The 16,970-nt window shown below is 36.5% G+C and overlaps 1 protein-coding gene across 1 annotated transcript in view; it reads right to left on the reverse strand.

Moving 5' to 3' along the window:
* mtus1b (microtubule associated tumor suppressor 1b) overlaps positions 1 to 10,661 on the reverse strand; it is a 55,965-nt gene extending 45,304 nt beyond the window's left edge. The window contains exon 1 of the mRNA XM_051703320.1: positions 10,496 to 10,661. The gene's annotated coding sequence lies outside the window, so the exon portion shown is untranslated. The remainder of the gene's footprint in view (positions 1 to 10,495) is intronic.
* Positions 10,662 to 16,970: the final 6,309 nt, after the last annotated feature.

A 16,970-nucleotide genomic window follows, 5' to 3' on the forward strand; every position in this document is an offset into this window, starting at 1 on the left:
TATATTTTCAGCTTGTAGGCTGGAAAATCTTGTTTAAAGCTGCCTGCATTGAAATTCCCTGTAAATTGCATGGTTTATGACATACATATTATAGTGCACCTGCACAATGAAGTCTGCATTAGGTCAGAGTCACACTCAATAAGATGTGCATGATAATGTGGGTCAGATGCTAATAAGACGAGAAGCTTTTATTTTGATATTCAGGGCATTCTTTCTCTCACACAACGCAATGGTGATAGTTACAGCCACAATAGTGCCCTTGTGTTTCCAGACAAATGTCAAATGGTCCTGACCAAGAGTCTGATTGTTCTGCTCACAGAAACCCTTTACCCACCAAAATCTTTGTCATCTTTTAATACAAAGAACAGGCTGATAACCACCCGGGTGGGGAGGACGAGTGGGTGGCAAAATGTGCCTGTGTCATTTCTACTGACACTGCAAAAAACACCAACATTTCAAAACTCTCAACATTTTCAGAGAGCTATTTTCCAGGTATTGAGTGAGGTATAATGGGATTATGGGTATCAACCACAACAAGATAGCTAGATTAGGTAATAGTTTTTCACAGTGTTGGAAATTTGAAAGAATAACCACTGTTTCATTGAGGTGCCAATTATTTACTTCAAGTTTGTAGGCAAGATGAACAATCATGAACAATCCTCCTCTGTTCAATTTCCTGGTGCCATTAGACCACAGAGATCTGCTTGTATTACAGATACGGCTACTGTTGTTGAGACAGCACAAGCTCATATATCACTCAGGAGCACAAGATGGGTGTAATTAAAGATGCAGAAAAGAGACAAAAGATGATCACCTTTAAACCTCTTCTAGCATCCACAGAAAACATAAAATAGCAGCTGATGAAAAATTAAAAAACTAGAAGTCAAGTCTTTTTATAAAAATACACTCAGATGGCTGGTAGTGTAAATCACTGTAAGTTCAGTAATTGCTGTATTATGTAACAATTCCGGCTTGCTTCCTACTGAGCCCAGTTCAGTGGGTACATGATCCTCCTGGCCTGCGTGATGTTTTCTGAGGTCACTATAATCTTTGATAATTACACTTGTTCTAACATCTCTACCCAGCACAGATTATCAGAAACATGAGACTATAGCCTTACAGAGGAAGAGAAAGAGAGAGAGAGAAAGCCTGTACCGAAGCCATGATTCTATCTGTTAAGGTCAATCCTATTTACCCCCGGGGTGGGATGAGAATTATAGAGAAATCGATTGGATTGGGTTAACTAAAATGAGGTTACAAGACACGTCACATTTCTCTACACTCTCTGACACAGACGTGCACATATATATACACACATGCAACACATTTGTTCATGAGAGGAGCGAGCCAGGCCTGCTATGCTCTACTGCATGCCTGTCAGCTGAAATAAACACTGAGCAGACATCATACAGGGAAAGAAAAATCACAAATCAAACTTCAAGACAGCTACAATTCTTAGTAAAGAACTGATTATTTCAAAGACAATTTATTTATACTAACAGGTTTCCAATTACTTCCATCTTTTTAAGAAAAAAGTTGATATATAAGTAGTTAAAGGTAAATTCTTCACCGACAGCACCAAATTGCAATCTATTGCTGCCTTCACGTTCTATCGGAATTATCGAAGTATTCCACTCAGAAGTTGCACATGAACGACCCTTCAAGTCGTAATTATGACTGGGAAATTCTGAGATAATTTTGATACCCGAGTTTTCAAGATGGGAGGAGTCGTAAACTTTCAACATGGTGGAGGAGAGTACGGTTTCTGTAGTGAATGACAGGTTTTATTCATTTTTCTAAATACAGCTAATCGTTAACACTTGCCATTTCGGTCATATTTATTTATGTATATCAGCAACTATTTGATGCATGTTGTACATTTTTACACCATGACAATAGCTTTTATTTGACTAAAATTCCATTATCGTCTAACATGATCACACAGAAATGCTATTTCAGAAAGTTCCGGTACCCTAGGATCGGCGACATTTTTGCATTGGTTTCAGTGTGTTTACCTTCCCACGTGGCTCGACTGGCAGCGCACTGAATCAGCAGTGTGAAAGACCCAGGTTTGTATCCACGTTGAAACCAGGAAGTAATCGCGTTTGCTTAATCAGTGACAAGCGTGACTTGGAGGTTGCACTATTCCCCCTAACATTTCATTTTTACTTCACTAATGGTTAGGTTAAGGTTTGGGTTTTGGGGTAGAGTCCATAAAATATGCATTCCTCTTGACTGTGTTACATCCTGTACAGCTGAAAAGACTACTAGCTTTTGGTGACCTCTCCTGGACATAAACAGTACTCACATGTGCCTATACGCCTTACGACACTTACTGCTTTGGCCACTGGGGGCACTGTTTTAAATTTCGGTAAGCATACTATTTTTTAGCTAAAGAAAAGTCGACCTACTGTTTCCAATTTCACTGCGAGATCAGGCTGTATAGTCAGCAATATGACAAATATGTAGGGCTGCCCCTGACCAAAGATTTTCCATAGTCGACTAGTAGGCGTTAATTTAAGCCATTAGTCGACTGGTCGCACGTTTATGATATTAATTTAATTACTTAAATATATATATTTTAGAGGGCATCAGAAAATTGTTTGAGTTCCAGGGCTGAGAAAGAATGTTATAAGTAACATTGCTAACACTGTTCTACATTACAGAGAAATACTAAATCGTAATAATAAGCCTTTAAAATATACATTTTACAAGCGCATGCACGAAGCGAGCCGCAGCGACACCGGCAAAAGCGGTAATGATTCTGAATGTGTCGGAAAAACCAGAAAGTAGACTGTCTGAACATTTTGTTAATTTATAGAGAGAAATGCACATTAGGATTGTTCCGACAGACGATGATCTCGGGGATCGACGATGGTCAGAGTGATCGCCAATAGCTGATGCCTTTGACCATGTCAAGATGATATTTGGCTCGTTTTCCCATGTATTAAATAACAATTATTATTTATTAGGCTATTATTATTATCAAATTAATATTACAAATAATTTGCCTGTAGACACACAGACATGTGCTTGAAGAAACACACTTTATTATGCTATGACAGAAAAGCCGTCTATACGCATGTATGACGCTCTGATATGTGCAGTCTCATGGAACACATGCACGTAAAAGGTTCTCACTCTTTGTTTCTGTCTTCTGATTTTTTGTTTGTTTTTTGTTGCAAGAATAGTATCGTCTATGAGTGCTGCAAATGACCTCAGACATCTCAGCTCAGGAGGTGTTTTGAGTTCAGTTCGCTTTATTTCCACAGAGCAGTTTATTGTCAACGCAACTCTGCAGCCTGTAAAATAATACAAAATATATTAAATACAAAAAAACGTTCACCACAAACCATGATTTATATTTCAGTGAATATTATCATCAATATAATTATTATTTTTATATTTATAATTGTTTTTATGTCTTCATTTGTGCAAGTAATTTTCCGCCATGATGTTAAGACGGATACTTGCCTGACGGTAAATGGAAAGGTGTATATACATATATATTATTCTTTTATCACATTATTTTATTTGCTTTTTCATTTCGTTTGGAGTGCAATTTGAATTTAGAAATGTATTTGATTTAAGTTTTTCAATGCAAAATCACTAAAGCAAGAATATTCACCGATCCCTCAGCCCGGGAGTTGCCGACGTAATTGGATATTGCGATTATATATAAACATATCGTTAAGGAGGGAACAAAACTAATTTATTCATGATGTATTTTCCCGGACAACGAAATACCCGACTGGTAGAGAATGCACAGATGAAGCAGGTTCTTTGCCAGAGAGATGTTTTCCCTCACAACGTTGTAAAGCCATCTTTCAAAAAGTTGAACAACACACATTTTAATTGCACTTATTTTTTCCAGTTTCATTTGAATTTTTAGTTAAAATAAATAAAAAATAAAGTTCAAAGTTTGAAATCAAGGTGTCTTGCTTTATTGTGTAGGCTTAACCCTAACCCTGCTTAACGAAAATTACCCCATAGTACCACCTAGCGACCAACCAGCGGTAATACTGGTGTTCGTCGTTTTTCTGTGGAGTTTCTTCTGCGACCAAAGGACCAATCAAAACTTGGTCGACCAAGACTCTTCTCATCGACTAACGTTTGGTCGACTATCAGGGGGCAGCCCTAGAAATATGTATTATGTGGTCAAAATAAAAGTTACTCAAGAAATATGTATGAATGAACCTGGTGTTGTCCACGTTTCCGTGTTTGTCCGACAACAACGCACTTGAACGCGGCATACTCGTAATTATCACTTCAGAAGTGGGAAGTAGGATAATTCCGATAGCACATGAAGGCATCAATAATTTTTATACCCGAGTTTTCGAGATGGGAGGAGTCGTAAACCTTCAACTTGGCGGAGGAGAGCACGGTTTCTGTAGTGAATGACAGGTTTTATTCATTTTTCTAAATGCAGCTAATTATTAGCTTGCCATTTCAGACAAATTAATTTATGTATATCATCAACCATTTGATGATTAGCTTCCTAAAAAAGTTTACTAAAAAACATGTATGACTGAGCCTGCCGTCGTTTATGTTTCCTCTTCTTTCCGACAACAAAGTACTTGAACGCGGTGCACTCGTAATTACCACTTCAGATGTGGGAAGTAAGATATTTACGATCACACTTAATTAGCATATGAACACTGGCATGAGTTTGGACTAGTAATATCTGTTTTGCTTTAAGCAAAGGTAGACATGAGAGTGTTTGAAACTTGTCTGAAAACAGTAAGCATTTTTGCAATTTCGTTTGGTGCTGCAGAAATTACACATAAATTACTCTTTAATTAGCTCTAATTTGAAAAACCTCAAATTCATAATAGTTTCTGCTAGTTATTTTTAAATAGCAATTTCATGACAATGTTATAACAGCAATGAATGTCATCAACCCATTTTTATTTTTTTATTTTTTTACAAGTCTGCCCTCAGGCCCTTTGGGTGAAACGAACAGTGAAAGGGAGGGGGCCTTCCTTCCTAATGTGTCCTACCCTGACAGAATGAGACAGAAAATGAATGTCATGTTCTAGAACTGGACTGAGTGAATTTCTAGAACACTCCTCAGTGCCTGAAGCCTGAAATGTCTCAGCCGAAAAGATATGAGGTTTCACTGGAAAATGAACTTATGTAATCAATACTGGGATGTATAAGAAAGCCAAGGATTAAAGTTTCATCATGACCTTGCAAAGAGTCATTGTATGTCTTTGTCAATATGATCAATACATTTGTTTTTGTTTTTCCCAGAAGTAAAATTACAAATTACCTCCCCAGAATATCAGATTAAATTTCCACACAGCATGTTAAGCATCATTTTATAATTAGTACCTGCATAATTCCCCAGGTTAATATTCATAATTTAGGATCTGCAGTCATTCTGTAACACAGTTTTTAGTAATTAGATGAGTATTCCCATTAACAAGGAATTACAACTTTGATGACCTAGAACGAAAATATGTCAGCATGAAGGTAAAAGTCTGCTCTGCTCTCTGAAATCACCTACATGCATCACACACATAATTTGACAAAGCACTTAACATTGAAACTATTAGCTATTGGCCACTTTTACAATTGTAAAAATCTAGGTTGCTAAAAAAAGACTGAGAAAAAAGCTCAAAATGTATATTCTATGCCCAGTGTTTTCCCCACTGAACAGGTTTTTTACCTTTCTGATTGGCATTTTGCAAATTATATTAAAACACACAGCATGTCTCCCACTTACGTCACATACTTCAATTAATAAAAAGAAATCCTCAATCTGAATTTATCCAAGCAATCACTTTCATGTGCAATATCTACCTGTACTCATTAGCTCAAGCTCCACTCTTCACCATAATGGTTAACCCCAAAACTCCAACATAACAGAAACCCTTCTAAATCTCAACATAACAAAACATAAACACTAACAAGTATCCCTTTTTTATTCATCTTGCACAAAAAACATAAAATAATACTTGAAGCTGAATTATGTAATTTCTGCGACAATAGCACCACTGAAAGGAATTGCAATAATAAACAATGTTTTCAAAACAGCTTTCCGAATATGCCCCTGGTCAGACAGTCCCACCCCCAACTCACACGATTGGTTGATTATCGTTCAAAGTAATTCATTTATATGAAGTACTTTTTTTTGTTGTTGTTGTGTTGAGTATTATTAAATGAATCAAAATGTAAGCTAAAATGTATCAAATCTAATGTTAACATTTTATGTTATGTTAAAATGTATCAACTTTTATAAAAATTTTAATAAAAATGGAATTCACTATCCATACTTTTTTGTCACTTTCGGTTCACTTGCCCTATTCATTTCTGAAGTATGACCATATGCATTTCATTAGACAGATTTCATCATCTGTCTCACCCCTCTTACTATTTTGTTTTTTTTTATTATGCAGACAATCCGCACCTTTTATAGGTGATGACTTGTATAATTAATACCATCATAAATTACTCAGGTGGGGAGTAACACCTCCATATAAATGTCATTCTTTCCGAGATGCTGTCGGATTATGCAACACTGTCTCAGTTTTCCTGCCGGTCTCTCTTTATGTCTTGTTCTAATGGCACTCTCCTCTGTTTTCCTATGGACAATAACTCTTGCATAACACACAACCCTAATAAAATGTTATAGGAAGATTCCACTCAGAAATTTACAAATGAGAAAGCCTGATATGTGAATGTAGACAGCATTCCTACCTCTAATATTTTACTCCTTCAATTAGTTTCCACATCTTATAAAAATAGCCTTGTGCTTAAAGGACCAAAGTGAGGTATCTCTCTCTCTCTCTAACATAGTGACACCTGGCTCTGTACTTTGATAGGTCAGGTAAAGAGATGTAGCCTGAGGACTAAAGCCGTTCCATTTGCACAAAAAGCACAAACTCAGAGACACAAGGACTTTGAGCATGGCATCTGTGATAACTTGAGTATTACTTCTGATAACAGTCTGGTTGCATTGCACAAGCACAACAATACAACTAAAGTAAAAGTAAATAAGCAAACAGAGGTTTTGTACATAGAAACAGAAAATACTGGACGACCATTGTCCTCTCTGTTTCTTTCTATCTCTCGGTTGAAATGGTCTTTAATTCTCACCTTAACAACTGCTGGTGCCAACAATGATCTCACAGGCTCAATCAAAGCATCAAGTCTAGATTTGCACTACCTCTATAGGTCCTGAACTGACTCTAATAAATGTTTAACACATTAAGAAAGTAGAGGGTCCTAAGTATTTGTTAATCATTAATAAACTAAGCACCAAAGAGCCCTGGTTCTGTTGATATTGATTTATTCTGTTTTCCTGGTAGCACAATAGCGTAATTCCTAATTCCAATCATATTTATATTTCTTAGCTTTCAAAATATTAATGATATGCTTATTTGCACATTCTAACAACACAGTATGGTGGTTTATACCACAAAATATAATACACTAACCAACACAACAGGAATGTTCTTAATGTTTGTTTGCTTAGTACTGCTGAGATATGCAGAGTGCTTATGAGCTGCAATCATGTTGCTTAGAGAGAAATCATATATAATTCTCATGGCTTTTATGATGACAGCTTAATAAGGAAGATGTAGCACTCACAATATTTGATCTACATGCCCATTAAACCAAATCTGTGGTTACTGTAAATAACTTGCAATTGAATTGACATGTCATACTGAGAACAACAAAATGAAAAATAAGAATCATTTGGTTCCATCACATTTCTTTAAAATGTTCCAAATGTTCCACAACTTTAAAGTGGTAATCTCATCATGAGAAATCCAATTTTTCTTCACTGATCTTTGATCTAAATCAGTTCATTACACTTTGAAAACATACTTTAACTTTCAGAACTTCATTCCCAGTAAAAAAAAAATAAAAAAAAAATAAAAAAAAATAAATAAATAAATAAAAAAGACTAGTTTTTTTAAACAAGCATGTTCCATACTTCCGCAACTTTCCGAAATCAGTCTGACATTTGAACACGACGGCCAACATTTAAAGGAATATTCCAGTTTCAATACAAATTAAGCTCAGTCGACAGCATTTGTGGCATAATACTGATACCACAAAAATTATGTTTGACTTGCCCCTCCTTTTCTTTAAAAAAAAAAGCAAAAATCTGGGTTACAGAGATGCACTTACAATGGAAGTGAATGGGGGCCAATTTTTAAACGATAAAATACTCACTGTTTCAAAAGTATAGCCATAAGACATAAACAATATGCCTGTTAACATGATTTTAGTGTGATAAAATCTCTTATAAACCTTTTCTGAGTAAAGTTGTAGACAATTTTACAACTTTGTTGCCATGACGATGTAATATATAATGAAGGAACAAACCCTAAAATGACTAAAAATTACAATTTACAGCTCAAATAATGCATGAGTTTTAACGGAAGAATTAATGTAAGTGCTTTTATAAAATTATAAGCTTCACATTTCTGCCTTTAAACCCTCAAACAATTGGCCCCATTCACTTCCATTGTAAGTGCCTCACTGTAACCACGATTTTGACGCTTTGCATCTGTGTAGTCAAACACTAGCCTTTCAAAGTATACTTCATTTGACTGTGCACGCATAAAAAGGCAGTTGGCACATACCCACTACGACTGCTATAATATACTGGACTATTTATATTCAAGAGTTTAGACCCATAAATCTCCTCATCTCTTAACACAGGCGCTCCTGACGTGCACATCCACTGTTGTTATTTCCATATTTGTCTTCTGTTGTTTAGCGGCAATTACATCTTCTTCTAGCGCTTCTTCATAACAGTAATGGCTCAACTGTGAGTGTTGCCAACTTGTTGACCCACAAATGATTGCAAATAATTCCAGGCACATGCGCATACCGCACATTCAGAATACACATGCGTTCCGTGCTCGAGCACTCTGCTGATGACGAAATTTGCATCATGCATCCTGTAAAAAGACACCAAGCATTCACGTCTGACCAAAGTAATCTTTGGGCTTAACACGTCAATAATGCCTATTCTGTGACTCCATTCAGGCTTTCTAAGAAACCAATTGGCCCGGTTGCTAGGGTGGGTATAGAGTCACGTTGGGTTAACCTCTTCGTGGTCGCTATAATGTGGTTCTCGCTCTCGGTGGGGCACGTGGTGAATTGTGCGTGGATGCCGCGGAGAATAGCGTGAGCCTACACACGCGCTAGGTCTCCGCGATAACGCGCTCAACAAGCCAAGTGATAAGATGCGCGGATTGACTGTCTCAGACGCCACCACGAGGACTTAGAGCGCATTGGGAATTGGGCATGCCAAATTGGGGAGGAAGAAAATACAATAAATAAATAAATAATAATGCCTATTCAGTGCTTAGAAACTTGACGATGGGATAGAAAAACACCAGAAGTACTTCTAAGGGTCGAAGAAAGTGTGGACATTAATAAAAATAAAAATAAAAATTATGACTGTGGCACACAAAAATTAAGTATGATGTGAATCCTTTAATTTTCCTGGAATAATTTACGACACTACAATCTGTATTAATATATTGATGCAATAACACAGCAAATGGGGCATTTTAGATCTAGGCTGACTAAGTTTTGATCTAAATCTTCTGACAACAGTTCTCTTGGTTTTCCTCAGTTCCCAAACAGTTCTGTCTGAACCAAACAGTTGCCATAGAGACAAGCCAATTGCTTTGTCATTTGCGGTCATTTCTCTGTTATCAGAATACCTACCAAGTCTCTACAGCTCACTCCTGATCTTATCGACCGAGAACATAATTTTTATAGTGCTCTAGTGAAAGCACTGCCATCATTAATGGGACACTAAAGTGCAAAAATGTGTTTAGTGCTTATGAATGTAATTTAGGGTGCAGATACAGGCAGGTACAAGCATAGTATATACACTCACAGAGCAAAGAATCATTGTCTTGTTAATTAATATTAATAAACACACACATAGACATACAAAGAGTCACATCCCTCTAAAGCAGCAATGGTGTCTGGTTCATTGTGATCGTTGGTAGTGGTGCCAAGATAGCATGTGTAAACTCAATAGATCACCCTGGTTATATCAAAAAACCCTGGAGAGTATCCAAAAAGAGGATATGCTCTAATACATCATGCAGTATTACACAATTTACGTTGAAGGCTGTTAATACTGTACTGATTTGGATTCCAAGAAGACACTGTTCAATACCAGGATCACATGCAAAAACAAATCAAAATTACATTACATAACTACAACTCTAATTAGTCTTTCACCATTTCTATAGTTTGGGGCATGTGAGGTGATACAAATTACGCAATCTGACAAAACTAAATGATCCTAATCCTAATATAAATTATTGGATTGTGATTGTTATTTTAAAAAAAAAAAAAAACAAAAAAAGCCCCAGCTGACTTTTAAATCAAATAGGTTTAGCTTGTGTAGATCATGAAAACAACCTTTCACACAAACAGAAGAGGAAAGTTAGAGGCTCTTTCACGCAACTATGCAATTAATAATTAAAATACGACACAGGCAACTTACCTGGTTTTCAAGTGTTTTCACTCAAACCGTAGTACCAAAAGGGTACTTCATTTGATCAAAACACACGTCTTCCACATTAAACTCACACAGTTAAGCCAGTCCTGACAAAAAAAGTCCCGTTTCATGCAATTCTGCACAGCAAAAGAACTGCAAGTGAGCAGTTCCAGTCCGAGTAGAGAGAGTGTATGAAAGATACAGACCCCTCCCCTCTGGCTTCAGCTGCAGCCAAACCGTGCCGCAGTAACCAACCAGAATTGCCTCTGTGTGTGCTTAAGTGAGCCAGTGACTTTTCTGAGGTAGCCCTGGAATGTATTTTCCCCCTTATCCAGAGCCCTCTGTGCCAGTAGACACAGCAGCAGTGGCGATCCCTCCTGCTTTGTAACATACACGCAAACAAAACCTCTAACATTACCTTCCAAACCACTTACTGTTCAAGGCACCCTTTGAGGTCTAAGACTGCTGGAGCTTTCTCTGCCAATAATAAGTTAAAGAGCTAAGTTCACTGCTGACTAAGAATCTGTGAATTAGTGTGTATTTGGGTGGGCAAATTACCTCCTCATGACTGCAATTTCGGTAGAAATAGGGGGGCCCTCCTGTGTGTATCAGAATGCATGGTTGCTAAGCAGCCAAAAGTCTCTGGTTTAAAGAAATGGACGAGTCTGTCTGCTCAGATTTAGCCCTGAAAAAGAGAGAGAATAAGAGAAATATGGTGATGATGGGATATGACATACAAAAGACAATGCAAAAAACCCACTTTCACTATAGTTGAGTTTAATTTCAAAGGCAAAATTTCAAAGGGGATTAAAAAACACACGCAGATCTGCTCAGATTAACAGTGATAATCCAGCTAAATGCATGTTCTTTGAGTTCACAGCTCCCGTAGAGTGTGTGTGTGTGATACTCATTATGAGCACAGTCATATTGTGATCTTTTATGATACATTCTTTCTGTAATTTGGAATATAATGATAATCAACTTTGTCGAATCTAATTATGTTTAACCATTTAGGACAGCTCTGTGAATGGCAGTTATAAAAAAATAATTCACCAATATGCAGAAAGTGAGATGCAGAAAATGTCTCTAACTTCCAATATAAAGCTAATGATTCTGATATATAGTTTTCTGGGTAACGCTTTACAATAAGGTTCCATTCCTTAACATTAGTTAATGCATTAAGTATCATGAACTAACAATTAACAATACTGTATATTTACGGCATTTATTAACCTTTGTTAATGTTAGTTAAAGGATAGTTCACCCAAAAATGAAAATTCTCTCATCATTTCCTCACCCTCATGCAGTGTTGGGTGTAGTCCAATTACAAAGTAATTAGTTACTCTAATTTAATTACTTTTTAGTCAAAACAAGTAGTGTAAATCATTGCATTTTAAATTCTTGTAATCAGATTACAGTTACTGACTTTCAATTAATTTAATTACTTTTAAGTACATTATAGGATTATGCTTATTTCTAATATATAATTTATGTAGAATACATGAATTATGGCCCCGTAACAAGTTATTGTGAAGGAGAAATGTACAGGTGCATCTCAATAAATTAGAATGTCATGGAAAAGTTCATTTATTTCAGTAATTCAACTCAAATTGTGAAACTCGTGTATTAAATAAATTCAATGCACACAGACTGAAGTAGTTTAAGTCTTTGGTTCTTTTAATTGTGATGATTTTGCTCACATTTAACAAAAACCCACCAATTCACTATCTCAAAAAATTAGAATACATCATAAGACCAATAAAAAAAAACATTTTTAGTGAATTGTTGGCCTTCTGGAAAGTATGTTCATTTACTGTATATGTACTCAATACTTGGTAGGGGCTCCTTTTGCTTTAATTACTGCCTCAATTCGGTGTGGCATGGAGGTGATCAGTTTGTGGCACTGCTGAGGTGGTATAGAAGCCCAGGTTTCTTTGACAGTGGCCTTCAGCTCATCTGCATTTTTTGGTCTCTTGTTTCTCATTTTCCTCTTGACAATACCCCATAGATTCTCTATGGGGTTCAGGTCTGGTGAGTTTGCTGGCCAGTCAAGCACACCAACACCATGGTCATTTAACCAACTTTTGGTGCTTTTGGCAGTGTGGGCAGGTGCCAAATCCTGCTGGAAAATGAAATCAGCATCTTTAAAAAGCTGGTCAGCAGAAGGAAGCATGACGTGCTCCAAAATTTCTTGGTAAACGGGTGCAGAGACTTTGGTTTTCAAAAAACACAATGGACCAACACCAGCAGATGACATTGCACCCCAAATCATCACAGACTGTGGAAACTTAACACTGGACTTCAAGCAACTTGGGCTATGAGCTTCTCCACCCTTCCTCCAGACTCTAGGACCTTGGTTTCCAAATGAAATACAAAACTTGCTCTCATCTGAAAAGAGGACTTTGGAACACTGGGCAACAGTCCAGTTCTTCTTCTCCTTAGCCCAGGTAAGATGACTCTGATGTTGTCTGTGGTTCAGGAGTGGCTTAACAAGAGGAATACGACAACTGTAGCCAAATTCCTTGACATGTCTGTGTGTGGTTGATGCCTTGACCCCAGCCTCAGTCCATTCCTTGTGAAGTTCACCCAAATTCTTGAATCGATTTTGCTTGACAATCCTCATATGGCTGCAGTTCTCTCGGTTGGTTGTGCATCTTTTTCTTCCACACTTTTTCCTTCCACTCAACTTTCTGTTTACATGGTTGGATACAGCACTCTGTGAACAGCCAGCTTCTTTGGCAATGAATGTTTGTGGCTTACCCTCCTTGTGAAGGGTGTCAATGATTGTCTTCTGGACAACTGTCAGATCAGCAGTCTTCCCCATGATTGTGTAGCCTAGTGAACCAAACTGAGAGACCATTTTGAAGGCTCAGGAAACCTTTGCAGGTGTTTTGAGTTGATTAGCTGATTGGCATGTCACCATATTCTAATTTTTTGAGATAGTGAATTGGTGGGTTTTTGTTAAATGTGAGCCAAAATCATCACAATTAAAAGAACCAAAGACTTAAACTACTTCAGTCTGTGTGCATTGAATTTATTTAATACACGAGTTTCACAATTTGAGTTGAATTACTGAAATAAATGAACTTTTCCACGACATTCTAATTTATTGAGATGCACCTGTAAGGTGCTGTGTATGTGACTTGTGTGTAACAATGAACAAGGAAGAAATATAGAAATTATTTTCTAATTATTGAGTGGAAAAGTGTTTTTGAAAGTAACTTAAAAGTCAAGTAATTAGTAATGTCATTAATCTTTCAATTACATAATTAGCAAAGTAATCTGATTACAATTTTAGAGAAATAATTATAATTTGTAGTGGATTACTAATTTCAAGTAACTTACCCAACACTTCCCTTATGCCCTGTTGTGTATGACTTTATTTCTTCTGCTGAACATAAACAAAGGTTTTTAGAAGAATATTTCAACTATGTAGGTCCATACAATGCAGGTGAATGGTGACCAGAAATTTAAAACTCCAAAAATCACATAAAGGCAGCATAAAAGTAATCCATATGACATAGGTGTTTTAATATATGTCTTCTGAAGCGACGCAATCGCTTTGGGTGAGAAACAGATCAATATTTAAATCCTGTTTTACTATGAATCTCCACTTTCACTTTCTGAATGTTTCTTAACCACACCTATCACAACACTTCTAAAGACATAGATATAACCACTGGAGTTGTATGGATTACTTTTATGCTGTCTTTAAGTGATTTTTGGAGCTTGAAAGGTATGGTCACCATTCACTTTGCATTGAATGCACCATTCACAATTTGCATTGTATAGACCTACAGAGCTTAAATATTCTTCTAAAAACCTTTGTTTGTGTTCTACAGAAGAAAGTAAGTCATACACATCTGGGACAGCATGAGAGTAAGTAAATAATGAGAGCATTTTCATTTTTGGGTGAACTATCCCCTTAATGAAAATTTAATTGTTCAATGTTAGTTCATAGTGCATTAACTAATGTTAACATATACAATCTTTGATTTAAAAAATTTATTACACAGGCAGACAAAGTTTGGAATAATGTACAGATTTTGCTCTTATGGAAAGAAATTGGTACTTTTATTCACCAAAGTGGCATTCAACTGATCACAATGTATATACAGGACATTAATAATGTGAAAAAATTACTATTACAATTTTTTAAAAAATTCAGAACTTCTTTAACTACTTCAAAGAGTTCTCATCAAAAAATCCTCCACGTGCAGCAATGAGAGCTTTGCAGTTCTTTGGCATTCTAGCTGTCAGTTTGTTCAGATTCTCAGGTGACATTTCACCCCACGCTTCCTGTAGCACTTGCCATAGATGTGGCTGTCTTGTCGGGCACTTCTCACTTAGAGTCTAGCTGATCCTGCAAAAGCTCAATGGGGTTAAGATCCATAACACTCTTTTCCAATTATCTGTTGTCCAATGTCTGTGTTTCTTTGCCCACTCTAACCTTTTCTTTTTGTTTTTCTGTTTTCTGCTTTTTATTTGCAGTTCTTCCCATAAGGACTGCACACCTGAGTCTTCTCTTTACTGTTGTACATGAAATTGGTGTTGAGCGAGTAGAATTCAATGAAGCTGTCAGCTGAGGACATGTGAGGCATCTATTTCTCAAACTAGAGACTCTGATGTACTTATCCTCTTGTTTAGTTGTACATCTGGGCCTTCCACATCTCTTTCTGTCCTTGTTAGAGACAGTTGTCCTTTGTCTTTGAAGACTGTGATGTACACCTTTGTATGAAATCTTCCGTTTTTTGGCAATTTCAAGCATTTAGCCTTCATTCCTCAAAACAATGACTGACCGATGAGTTTCTAGAGAAAGCTGTTTCTTTTTTGCCATTTTTGACCTAATATTGACCTTAAGACATGCCAGTCTATTGCATACTGTGACAACTCAAAAACAAACACAAAGACAACGTTAAGCTTCATTTAACAAACCAAATAGCTTTCAGCAGTGTTTGATTTAATGGCAAGTGATTTTCTAGTACCAAATTAGCAATTTGGCATGATTACTCAAAGATAAGGTGTTGAAGTGATGGCTGCTGGAAATGGGGCCTGTCTAGATTTGATCAAAAATGACTTTTTTCAAATAGTGATGGTGCTGTTTTTTACATCAGTAATGTCCTGACTATACTTGAATGGTGAATTAAAGTACCAATTTCCGTCCGAAATAGCAAAATCTGTACATTATTCCAAACTTTTGGCCTCCAGTGTACTATGCTGAATTTAACCAAGATTAATAAATGCTGTAAAAGTATTGTTCATTGTTAGTTCATGTTAATAATGTTGTTAACTAATAAAAACAAATGGAACCTTATTGTAAAGTGTTACCGGTATTTGTGAAGACAATAAATAAATAAAAAGTGAGAAATGAATGCGTAAACAAAGAGGACAGTCTAAGACCACGTCCGCACTAATCTGTTTTTGTTTCAAAATGCATTGAATTTGCAATGTTTACACCTTTCATTGACACTGAAACAACACTTTCCTCCACCGAAAATGGAAACTTTTTAAATGCTCTCCATAACTGCATACTTTTGAAAAATGTAACGTTAGGAAACTGAAAACATTTCAAATTTTAACAGAGGATGTGGCCTAAGAAACTTAATTTCTGAAAAAAATGTGAATGATGCTTGCCCATGCAAGTCATCTCATCAAGTCGCAATAGTGCTGCTTTCCTTAGCTAGAACAACCAAATAGAGTGTGATAGCCAGTTTCAGAGTTATCACTGAACTGTGGTCAGACCACAATATCATCAGCCTCACAGCTGTTTCCCTGATAAACTCCGTAAATGCATATATAGCTTATCATATTAGACGCCAGAGAAACCGCGCTGACATGCTTTGAGACAAAACACACGCAAAACCACAAAAAAGGTTTTAGAGCATCAGTAAAGAATGAAGTGGTAAAGAAATTGCTCTGTATGCTTTATGACTTATGACTTATATTATATATTATATTATAACTTATTTAACTTATTACTGTACACTTTGTTACATGTTCTGTAAACTAGTAAGCACATACAGTATTGCTCATTAGAATGAACTTATCGTCATTCAGCAAAAAATATACATTGTTACAACACATAACTACAAAGACAGATGCAAAAGCCCCAGACAGTAACACAGCTGTAATCCCTAACATTAAGGCACTGAGTACATTCAGTATGTTATCAAGCACTATGTAACTGTGTGTTTAACTGTTCTTAAATAGATAGTACGAGGTCCATCTCTGTGTTCGCCCTCAGTGATTTTTCCAGCAGTCTCTTGAGAGATGACAAACAAGTCACATGTGGTGGCTGAAGACCAGCTTACATAATATTGTTTAAAAGAATTCTGTTTAGGTTCACAGTCTGATACCTCCAAGTATTTTTTAAAGCTCTGAGATCAGGCTTAAGAAAACATTTCAAGTCTTTCCTATCACAAAATAAATGATTAATACAGTGGCATGCAAAAGTTTGGGCACCCCTGATCAAAATTTCTGT

The sequence above is a fragment of the Myxocyprinus asiaticus genome, chromosome 7 (genome assembly GCF_019703515.2).
Source record: "Myxocyprinus asiaticus isolate MX2 ecotype Aquarium Trade chromosome 7, UBuf_Myxa_2, whole genome shotgun sequence".
Lineage (NCBI taxonomy): Eukaryota > Metazoa > Chordata > Actinopteri > Cypriniformes > Catostomidae > Myxocyprinus > Myxocyprinus asiaticus.